Source organism: Aegilops tauschii, chromosome 2, assembly GCF_002575655.3.
Source record: "Aegilops tauschii subsp. strangulata cultivar AL8/78 chromosome 2, Aet v6.0, whole genome shotgun sequence".
In the NCBI taxonomy this organism is placed as follows: domain Eukaryota; kingdom Viridiplantae; phylum Streptophyta; class Magnoliopsida; order Poales; family Poaceae; genus Aegilops; species Aegilops tauschii.
The window spans coordinates 303,216,935-303,229,020 of record NC_053036.3 but is presented as its reverse complement, the minus strand read 5'-3'; the positions used below and the strand labels follow the sequence as shown (position 1 = coordinate 303,229,020).

Below are 12,086 nucleotides of genomic sequence, written 5' to 3'. Positions count from 1 at the left end.
CTATCTTCTTGTAGGTGAACTGTTCAAAGAACAAGGCCAACCGTACGAAAGTGAAATTCCAACAGACGACAGGATCTCATAGCCGCACACTGCGAGGCTCTTGTAATTAGCTGTTGTTTCACTCTTTTCGCTGTACCATATTATCAGATCTATATTGACTTGTTCCAAATGCAGAGGAAAGCCCGCAAGGACCAAAAAGTACCCGAACCAAATGTTGTGGAAATCTTCAAGGACTGTCACACTAGAAAGACGAAGGGCATGACTACACCAGTCAAAGCCGCTATTGTAAGTTCTTAATCCTCATGCCTTTTAACTACTACTTACTCTGACGCGTGCCTTGAACTGCATGGTTTGCAACCAATGTCTATTACTCTTTTCAATTTTATACACAATTGTCTTAGCGTATCATTGCACCTTACAAGGTTTAAAAGAGAGGAGTGATGTTCCTTTGATCTTGACCTGTAATCTAGTTCCGTGCTGGACTTGCCCACACAACGTTACAATTGCATGTTTGTCTGTTCTCAGTTGTTTTGTGATATGAATGATGTCATATTATGCTTACCGTATTATAAACTTTGTCTCTTTATCCTTAGCTGTCAATACAATGTGAAGAAATAGACAATACATCAGCCATGGTACAAGGTCATATGTTTGGAACCTGTTTTTATTATGTACTTTGCAGTAAAATACAACTAATATTTTACATGGGTTCACCAGAATAAGTTCTGTATATAGACCAAAGCTATTTTGTTTGGTTTCGCTGCCTCCTTAATATCTTCTGTTCTGGTACTAATGTAAAAACTCAACTTTTCAACAAGCTATGGAAAAATGGTGGAACCGCCACCTTCTGAAGGTGGCGAGGCAACTATAACCGCAATGTCAGCTCTTGCTGCAGTGGGTCAGTACCTGTCCACTAACAGTGCCAAAAACACATTCCTGCGTAATACTGGGTTGGTTGTTAAGGCAATCTCGTCCAAACTGCCTCATGATCAAGATATGCAAGCTCAAAACAATGTTATATCTGCGCTCCAGACAAGTCCGTTCCCTAATAGAGACCCTTTGTGAAACAAGGACAGACATTGTTCGATGTCGTCAAGATATGCATGGTTTTGAAACCAGACTATCAGACATTTGCTATGTTGTTCAGGAGCCTAGGAGTAATGAAGGCAAAGATTATGGTGCTCCATCAGACAATACAGCATGAAAATGTAACAGTCAGGTCAAATGAACTGAGCTTCTGAACTTCTGGTGGTGCATTTATCTGCCAGACTATTAACTTTTATGCCAACCTTCCTTTTGTTTTCTAGTTGTAATTTGTTTTGTTGCGATACAAAATTTGTTCTTAACGTGCAGCCACCGGCTGAAGGAAACAGCAAGCCATTTTTGTATAGTGTAGGGTGTTCCCTATATTTGCACTAGTGGTGATCTTTGATGCCTAGTGGATGTAATATGTGCAATCGCCTTAATAGCCTAGCGTTAGTTTCGACCTTATTTATTTCCTCGTCTTCTTTTTCCCTGGTTTGCTAGTGGGCGCAACAACCATGGGCCATATACGGACCGTGGTAATCATGACCCTGCTACGGGCCGTAGGATCCATGGGCCTCCTACGGGCCGTCTTTAAATGGGCCTCCAACACGGCCATAGAATCGGTGGGCCTTGGGCCGTCGGATAAATGGGTCTACATGGGCTGTAAACGGGCATAATTGGTATTGGCCCAGCACGGTAACGGGCCGTTAACAGGCCAGAGGACAGCAAAGGCTTAATTCTGTCACAGGCATAACGGGTCGTTAATGGGCCAGAATATAGGACGGGCTGGAAACAGTGCAACGGGTTAACAAGCCAGGAACGGGGGACTCTTGCCACGGGCCGAATTTGGCCCATTAGGGGAACATGCCAGTAACGGGCCGGAAGTAATCGACGGTCGGAAAGGAGCCCAAGAACGTATGGGCCATCAATAGGCCGAAAGCTAACACGGGCTGGAACGGCCCATGTGAATCATGGGCTGTTAATGGGTACAAAGAAATTTACTGTTCATTCTGGGCTAGAGTCACCGTGCGCCTTTAAAGGGCCTAAAGATACGAAGGCCTCATATGGCCGAAAGACGTCGTGGGACATACATGGGCCGAAAGTGAAACGAGCTGGTGTTATATTCAACGACCCACATGACGTTGTTGGGCGGATTTCGGGTAGGCCCTAACGGGCCGTGAGTTACCGGGCCGTAAAATGGGCTATTTGCGAAGAGACCATTAACAGGCTTTTCATGGGCCAGCCCGCTAACTTTTGACCAAGTCAAACGGGCCGGCCTTTGTAAGCTAAATGGGCCGATGGTGGGCCGTCGCATGTGTCGACATATCATAGGCGCCTATCTGACCCACTGACGAGCTGACACGTGTTTCCTCCGGCCAATCAGAATTTTACACGTGGAAATTTCCCATTGGTCCGGGCTGTTAACGGGTTATCGGATCCAAAACCGGACCTGGTAGCTTAACGACGACCCGTTATGGTGGATGCCACATGTCGGTCACCCTTGACGAAAGCACTTCTGTGACACGCGATTTATCGTCATGGAAGTGGACACTTCCGTGATGATAATTTTGGTAATGTCATGGAACACTTCTACGACAACACAGGTATGACTATCTTGATTCTGTCATAAATTTGTCATGGATGTACATGTATGACAGAAAACGTGACCTACTGTGACAAACACGTATCAGCACGGAAGTGTCTTTTTTTTGTAGTGACACGGGCCGGCCCAATTATCACGCGTAAGCGAAAATTCTAAAAGAAAGAAGAGGCCCTTATTCGCCCACTTCCTTGCCGCGCGCTTCCTCGCACCGTCCGAGCGGACACGCCGCTCACGCTCAGGCTCGCCGCTCCTGCCAGAGCTGCCACCAGAGCTGCGGCCGAAGCTCCACATGCGGCCCCACATGGCGGCTGGAGGCGGAAGGGGGCTCACCGGCGGCGGGAAATGTGAGGGGGAGTGGGTAATTGTGACAAGACGCAGCGGCGGGGGGGATAGAGTTTCGACCCGTATCTGCCCCGCAAATCCGTAGATATACTGCTTCGGGGGGGGGGGCGGTTTGCGGGCCGCGGTAAAAGTTTTTACGGGCCGGGCGAGTATACGGGCTCTGTTCTGGCTAGAAAATTGAGCCGAGCCCGTATACTCGCCGGAATTTTGCGGGTTCGCAACATATACGGGTTCTGCTAGAGTTGCTCTGAGGATGACACCCGAAATCGGTAGACCCATCATAACAGGCAAAGAGGGACCGTCACCATGACCGTCATGGTTCGATGAATTAGGTCTATTCTTATACACCATTTGAACCGTTATGGATGGATGGTGCTGATGTGGCAATCCAGCGTGAGGGAGAACTTGCAATGTGATTGGTTGAGCGAACCAACCCACAGATCGCAAATCCAGACCGTCTACTCTATTGTGATCCAACGGGAAGCAGTCAACTCCTATGTAGATCTCCGCCGGCTTCTTCCATTCCATTTGTCCACCCCGACTCCCCTGATCTCGCCATCCTCCTCTCACAGATCCTCCTCCCTCCCCATGCACGGCCGCTGCCACCTCCCCACCCATGGCCATCTGCCCCTCTGCGTCCCGCAGCCGCCGTGACGATAGCCTCGTCCCCAGAGGCGGGGACTTCCCTGAAGGCGAACCTAGCGGCGGTACAGTTGATGTGGGTCGGGCGGCGGTCAGATCTGCCACAGCCAGAACCGGCGTCCTCTTCCTCCCTATCCTGCTTCCTCCCATGACTGAGAAGAGGGCTTTGTCAAGGATCCCATGACGGAGATCAACATGGGAGGCTGCTTCCTCCGATCCCAGATCGACCATCCGTCGATGGAGGCCATGAGAGCCACGTGGTCACACACATGGCTGCGTTTCAAGGTCAACCCTCGCCCATCCTTTCTCTTCAATTTGATTTGATCTCCACCCCTGATTTCCTTCGCCGTGCAGCTGCAGCTCGATAGATGCAGGGACGCCGCCATGGAATAGTCAGGGTCTCCCTTCTCCCGTTTCGTCTGATCTGCCACTGCCAGCCATTTCCGGCGCCCCTGCACCACGACGGTGGTAAGGCCACGACCCTTCCTTCCTCCTTGCATCGTTTTAGTTTCCCTCCCCTTCCTATAGCTAACAAACTACTCCCTCCGTCCCGTAATATAAAAATGTTTCTGACACTAGTGTAGTGTCAGAAACGCTCTTATATTATGGGACGGAGGGAGTAGTTTGCTTTGCTCCAAGACGATCCTATCATATCCTATCCATGGAGCAGCTTGGATTTGGTTTCAGTTTACAATGTACATGTAGGGATGGTTGGTTTTAGAGATGGTCTAGGCCCTAGTTTTTTCAGCTGTAACAAATTCATCAACTGAGCTAGCTTTCAACCCTTTTTTGCCATGGCTTTGGGTTGGTCCTGCTTACGCCAAATTGATCCATTGGCTTGGTTCAATTTATATAGAGCTCTCCATGCCCAAGAATAAGAAAATCTTGCTGCCAATCTGATGCTACAATTGTGCCTTTTTTTACTGTTATATTATGTGTGCCACTGAACATTCAACCTTTAACCTTTGTTTGTGTAAAATCAGACTTTCTTCTATTATGAATGGAGTGTTTGCTTGTTGTGGTATAAAATTAGTTCATTCATCGCTCATTTGACATGTGCAAGCAATGTGTACAGACTGCATTTAGATTCCAGCCCAACTAGATTATCGTTTAAGTGTTTTAGACCAAGCCGTCTTGGTTTGGCGGCCATGGGGAGATGAGGAGGAGGGGCATCAGGAGGTGGTGGACGGCATGGCCATGGCAGCGCCCCCTTTCCATCGTAGAACTACCACGCTGACTGCTGCCGTGCAGTACATTTGTATGTAATCAAGTCTATACTCCTGTGAGGCATATCTAGTCACTCTCGCCTCCGACAGGGATGCAATAGCACCTTCCTACTACAGCAGCCCAGGGGCAGATCCAACATAGGTATATGACAAAAAGTACTGCGTACATGCTTGAGTTCAGACTTCAGAGAGTACGCGGAGTGAGTTACTCAACTCAGCTTCAGTCCAGATAAACTAGTCTAAGCAAGCCAAGAATTCACCAATCCCCTCCAAAGTTCCAATATGAAATTGCATTCATGTGTAGCTTCTGTTTGGATTTAGAGATGTATCTTTGTACATAGAACTGTCCTGATGTAATTGATTCCATTAGTAAAAAAATAACAAATGATTTTTTTTAAAGCAAACGTAGGCTGAAACGGAAAAAAGAGTTGATGTTAGGGTGATCTTTTTAACACCCAAAGTTGAATTCTTGGATCCGCCACTGCAACAACCCCGGGGATGCAACATGCCCCCTCGCCAGTGGTGGCGGCGGCACTCACGCGGAGCTGAGAGACGGTTGACCTGCTGTCATCAATGTCGTCACGGCCTCGGCCACGATGACCACACCCATGGCAGCCACGACCACGACTAATTTATTTTTGTATTTTGGAGTGTTCCACAATTGGTGTAAATAGTCCCAAGTTTTCCTTTTCACTATGTAAAATATTACCAAAATAATACCAGAACCACTCTCCGGACTTCTAAAAAGCGTATGTGCCTATACTAAAGCATACTGCCACATTCAGCTTATTTAACCTTGGTAGTTTGCTTACCATATTCGGGCTAGGTTACTGCATGTGTATGTATTGTGAGTAGCCTTGCCAGGATGGGATCTAATTGGTGTGTCATGTGTATGCCTCACAGCTTTAGTATACACTTGATTACATTTTATATGCTCTTTTTGATCTTTGAAGCCTAGCTTTCAATTTCTAAATCAAAATTATAGACATATGGTATGCTAAAAGACTTCTGTTTTGCATGCTTTTGTTCTGCACGCTATGACACAATTTGATTTCATTTAATCTTTGAAGCCTAGCTTATTTTTGCTTACAACAGCTTCAGTATAGACTTGAATAGATATTTTTCCGGTTACTTTTTATGCCTACTTTAAGTATCACGTTTCTTCTGAAATTGACTCAAATTATGATATTACGTACAGAAGGGCACAATGATGAATTCAACGCAAGATCCTGCTGGTGATCCAACAGATGGGAGCCCAAAAGACGCAAACACATCTGGTGATTATAGTCATATGCTTGCGAACTTGTCAGGTTTATTTGCTTACTTGCATTGCTAAAAGTGCACTTCTATTTGCAGATGCCTAAGAAAAGGACTGGCAAATAAAATAGGAATCCAAACTTGCAAAATTCTCTTTTACAGACCGCTAGTACTACTGGGATTCTAGGTACAAGGCACAAAGTAATTGCTCCAAATACGCTCATACAAGTTGCAAAAATGAATTCTCGAATGTTTCGACCAATGGTAAGTCACAGGCTTGGTTTGTCTTCATGTTGGCCTTTGTTTGATACAATGGTAAGTCACAAGCTTGGTTTGTCTTCATGTTGGCCTTTATTTGATACGTAAATGGCCTTCATAATGTGCAATCATCTACTTGCTTACATTATTGTACTTTTTTGTTGCTGAAGCACATACAAGCCAGAAATAGAACATTTTTCTCACCATTAGAAATTGTGAACTTGCGCCAGCATGTAGTTGTTTCAGAGAAGTTTAGTTTGATTAATTTAGATAATTATTCTTGTGTTTTAACTACAAATTCTTTTGTGAAATTATCCAATTCTTTTTGCATAGCACCTAATTGTTGATGTAGTACAACAGACACAAGAATTTGCTTGCTAGCTGTTGTGGTCATGACAATTCGTCAGGAAGATACGCATGCATGCACGAATATAGTAATTATACAATTGTCATGATAGTGGTTATATCTTTCTGCTAATTAGTCATTGTGTTGTTTCTTTATTTTCGTGACTAAGGCCTAGTTTGGCAACACAGTTTTTCCAAAACCATGGTAATGAAAACCTCGGTATTCCAATGTGTGGGCAATGAATACTTCGGTTTCTAAAAACCGCAGTTTTTCTCAGTTTAAGCAAAACTATAGAGATGTTTGGCAAGTGCAGTTTTTCTTAATTTCTTGGTTTTGACCACTCATTGCATGGATAATCCTAGATACAGCTAGCTGAACCAAATTGAGCTACAACAAAGGAGTTATACAACGACGTGATCAGCTTGTGCTAATTAACGGCTGGTGCATGCGGCATGCCGATAGCCTTGTCATGCACGCGAACATCCTCTAGATGCTAGGATATGTTGTTGAATAATCTTGTATCTCTGGCCACATGGAATCGATCAGCTAGCTAGCTTAGACTGTTGTGTATAACTTTGCTCATTATCAATCGATCTACTCCAGGGTCTAAGCCTTCGCTAAATCTTTTGTACGTGTACACACACCATCCGATAGGACTGAACCTCTAGTACTATCTAATGTATAGGCTGCTTCTTGTTGCACTAGAACAATAGCCAACGATTGAAGACATCAGCGACAGAGTAGTCAAGCTTCCTAGGTGGTAATCTTAATTTTGTGGCTGCGGAAGAGATGGGTGAGGAGGACCGGAAGAAGATGGACTCGAGCAAGTGTTTCTTAGTTTACAAAAAAGAGGTTGAGACCTCTTTTTTAGATACAGCAAAAAAACCATGGTTTTAGATATACCACGGTTTGTAAAACTAAAGTATTTGTCGAAACCAAACACGTCAAAGTATTTAAAACTGGGGTTTCTCCAAAAACCATGGTATTCTCTTAAAACTTCAAAAATACTGAGTAGCCAAACACAGCATAAGTATTTTCTATTTTCAATTAACTTGAGCTAAATAAATTTCTGATTTCTTCATAACAGGATCCAAAGATTTAGCTGGAATGGACTCTAGACCATGGACAATTTAATATTCGCTCTTAATTAGGATGGCACATTCAGTATGTTAAATGCATGCTAAATTATATTACGGTTTATTGTGATGGATATTGGCTATGCAAACTTTGATGTTTGATGAATCTACATCATATATGCATTATTTGAATCATGTAATTGAATGCCAGTATTTTTTTTGTTACAGTAGGCTATTACCACAAGCTACTTTTGGTTGCAACATGTTGGCACCATGAAAAATTAGCGTTGCGTCGCCACGCCGACCTGTTTTGTAGCACTAGGCTGTGGTGACAGAACACTTCATATAGTCGCAATAACTTATCACCACAAAATCTCAGTCCGTTGAGATAACTACTTGTCACCACGGAATTCAGTTTTGCTGAAATAGGCCTTTCTCCATGAAATGTTCATATTGTCGCAACAACCTCTCACCACAAACAGTCTGTTTGTCGTGACAACTATTTATCACCACCAAAAGGAGTATGTTTCAATTTTAGTATTACCACGTCTGAAGAGTCGTTGCCATACTTTACTGCCATGAACATAGGGTTCATGGTGAAAGGACTATACCCACAAAAAGAAGAGTTGTTGCCATAGGGTATTGCCACAATTGACTATTACCACGAAAGAGAACGCGCCACGAAAAAGTGTTGTTGGTATAGGTTATTGCCACAAATGCCTATCGCCACAAACAGCCAAATCGCCACGGTTCACTACGTGCTGAATTAAGCTATTGTCACAAACCAAATTGTGGCATCAAGTGCATGATGCACGAGAAAAAAGGTGGCAACTTGCAACATGGTTGTTGCAATAGCGCGCTTTCTTGCCATGTTTATTTTTTTGTGGCAATAACCTATTACCATGCGTCCTATCGCAACGACTAGCAACGAACACAATGTCATGGCAATAGGTACCTGTTGCAACAATTGGGTACTTATTGCGACGAACACTTTTGTTGCAATAGACCTGGATCCTTGTAGTAAACATTGGACACTAGCATGAGTAGGATATGAACACCACGAACATAAACATTATAGAGGCTATGTTGGTTTTGATTAAACTACATGCATGAACATGTACCTAGTCAAGCCACTCGAGCATTCAGAGGAGGATACCATATCATTATACTACATCACAATCATTTTAACGCTATGTTGATATCCAAGATAAATCATTATCAACTCCCAGCTACTTATGCATGGCATGAGAAACTATAATCTGTAATTGTCATTGCAAACATGTTTAATCATAATGGGCTGAAGCCTGCATACTAGGTTAAACATATTTACACAAACAGAACAAGTCGAGTTCATACCAGGTTCTCTTTGCCACGACCAGTTCATCGCATGTCGTCATTATTGCCTTTCACTTGCACGACCGAATGATATGAAAATAATAATAGTGCAAGAGTGCTGTGGACTAAGCTGGAATGTGCAAAACATTTTATTCAACAGGAGAAGACAAGGTAAAATGTGCTCTTTATTAGTTCAACCGTTATTCATATGAGAGCCACTCAACATTTTCATTATGGTCTTCTCCTTGGTACAACTCGAATAAAAAGAAAAGAAATTCAGAGAAACACACTAAAATCTTTTTGGAGTTTTTGGTTTTCTTGAACAAGCAAATAGAAAGCAAAAACGAGAAAACTATTTACATGGGAAAGTTGCCAACTAGCAAAAGAAGAACAAGGAAATCTTTTTGAATTTTCTTTTTAATACTACTACTAAGCATGCATAGAAAGTAAATTACTACAACTAATTTTTTGGTTTTTTCTAAAGTTTTTCAAACAGACAAGAAGAAAGCAAGAAAATAAATCTAAGCATGGATGATACAATGAAAAAGTGCGGGCACCGACAAATAGAATGATATGTGAACATTAATATATTATCGGTGAGAACACGTACTCCCCCAAGCTTAGGCTTTTGGCCTAAGTTGGTAATCGATCAGTAGCCTGGAGGGTAGTAGGGATCCTGAGGAGCGGACATCCACTCATCCCACTGCGGAGGTGCATGTGTAGCCTCGGCAGCAGCCTGAGCATTCCAGTAGTCGAGGATGTCTGCAGACATAATCCGGTATCCGGCCCTGGCAACAGAATCAAACAGAGCAGGTGCAGGCAAGGGGATAACATCATGAGTGTCAACGCTATAGACCATGTTATAAGGAATGGCAATATCAGGACTATAATGTGCAAGAAAGTGATGCTTATACATGGCTGCACGGTCTAGGTAAACTGTGGTAAGAGGGACATCATGGGGGCGTATCACAACTTCAAAGTGAGCCGCCAAACGAGTAGCAAAAATCCCACCATGTATTTTCCCTTGAGATTTATTAAGATGGATGCGACGAGCCACAATAGCTCCCAAGCTATAGGAGTTGTCGCCCTCTATTGCACGATGTAAAACAGCAAGGTCTGGTGAACTAAGTGCACCCACCTTCTCCCTAGCAAGGAAGCATTTGGTAATGAAGAGTGCAAAGTAATGAACAGCAGGGAAATGTAAGCCACTGACAGTGATGGCTGACACTCTCCTCTCATCACCCACTGTCAAAGTGCAACAGAAATCCTCAAACTCAGCCAAGCTCCCATCAGATGGGATCATGCATATGTCACAAAATTCAGTAAGTGGTATATGGTGGTTTTCAGCATATAAATCAAAGCTCACTTCAGGAGGATTATTTCTAGGCAAGAATGTAAAGCTTTGAACAAAGACATTTGTGAGGATTTGGTGCTGGTCACACTCATCTGCGATGAAGTCGGTGAGACCGGCGTTGGCAATGAATTGCATGAACTCCTCATGAATTCCAGCTTGTAGGAACGGTACGTGCGGCCATTCGCGCGGCCATACCTCCACCAACCTCCAAGGGTGGAGATCATTGTCAGAAGACTCCCCAATAACACCCTTGGAGTTCTTCCTAGAGCCATATTCATGTCCGCGTACAATTTTTCCTATGAACAAAAATCTGAATTTTTAGTTCACAAAATTTTTCCAACAAAACTTCACAAAACTAATAGCAACTACTCATAGGGATACATAGAGGCCATAGCAAGCATTCAAACTACATAGAACACTAAGAATTGAACATGCAAGTACATCTACAGCAGCACCAAGAGCAGCTATTTATTCAAAGTATAAACCACTAGAACAAAAACTAATTGGACAACTGGTGGAGTCACATACCAAGCAACAATCCCCCGAAACAGTTTCGGAAACGGATCTTCAAGCAAAGAGATCGAAATCCGTGGGCTTGAACTCAAGAACACGGGAGAGAGAGCAATGGGGATTTTTTTTCTGGAGGTAAGTGATGATGTGGGCTAAAGAGATAAGTGAGGGGGGGTGGGGACCACAACCCACCAGGGCGCGCTTGGGGGCACTGGCGCGCCCAGGTGGGTTGTGCCCACCTGGTGCACCTCACTCTGGTAATTTTTGCACCGAAAATTCTGAAATATTCAGGAAAGAATCATATACAATTTTCAGGGCATTCTAAGAATTTTTATTTTTGGGTCATTTTTTATTGAACGGGAAATTCAGAAAACAGACAAAACATGGCATTTTATTTTATTTAACTAATAAAAATAAAGAATAAAAGGTAAGGACAGAAGGTAGTGCTTACTAAATTCATCAACTTCATACCGTTCAAAAATGATTCATTAATAAGGTTGATCATGTCTTATTAACAACCACTTTGGATTAGCATGAAACCGAAGAACTTCCGTAAATCACTAAGTTACCTTAATGGGGATTTGCATTTCCCCAACTATAAATGTTTCATATTTCTTTTTGACAGTAGGTAGAGGTATTTGAAAACTTCCAATAGTGATTGTCGGAGATTTTTCAATAACATTAATACCATTCACTTGGAATTGTTTCTTTGGAAAGTGCACCGTATGCTCATTACCATTAATATGAAAAGTGACCTTGCTTTTATTGCAATCAATAACAGCCCCTGTAGTATTCAAGAAGGGTCTACCAAGGATAATCGACATGTTGTCGTCCTCGGGCATCTCAAGTATAACAAAGTTAGTCAAAATAGTAACATTAGCAACAACAACGGGCACATCCTCACAGATACCGATAGGTATGGCAGTTGATTTGTCAGCCATTTGCAAAGATATTTCAGTAGGTGTGAGTTTATTCAAGTCAAGTCTTTTATATAAAGAGAAATGCATAACACTAACACCAGCTCCTAAATCACACAAAGCAATTTTCACATAATTCTTTTTGATAGAGCAAGGTATAGTTGGTATTCCTAGATCTCCATGTTTTTTAGGTA

At 43.1% G+C, this 12,086-nt stretch overlaps 1 long non-coding RNA gene across 2 annotated transcripts; it reads left to right on the top strand.

The window, feature by feature from the left end:
• Positions 1-3,452: 3,452 nt before the first annotated feature.
• On the top strand, positions 3,453-8,020 carry LOC109765233 (uncharacterized). Of its 2 annotated transcripts, XR_005768054.3 has the most exons (5): positions 3,453-3,898; positions 3,968-4,081; positions 6,038-6,116; positions 6,196-6,360; positions 7,788-8,020. It is a non-coding gene; the product is annotated as an uncharacterized lncRNA (long non-coding RNA). The 2 variants fall into 2 exon arrangements; XR_002233354.4 differs by having other exon boundaries at positions 3,454-3,898; positions 6,196-8,020.
• Positions 8,021-12,086: the final 4,066 nt, after the last annotated feature.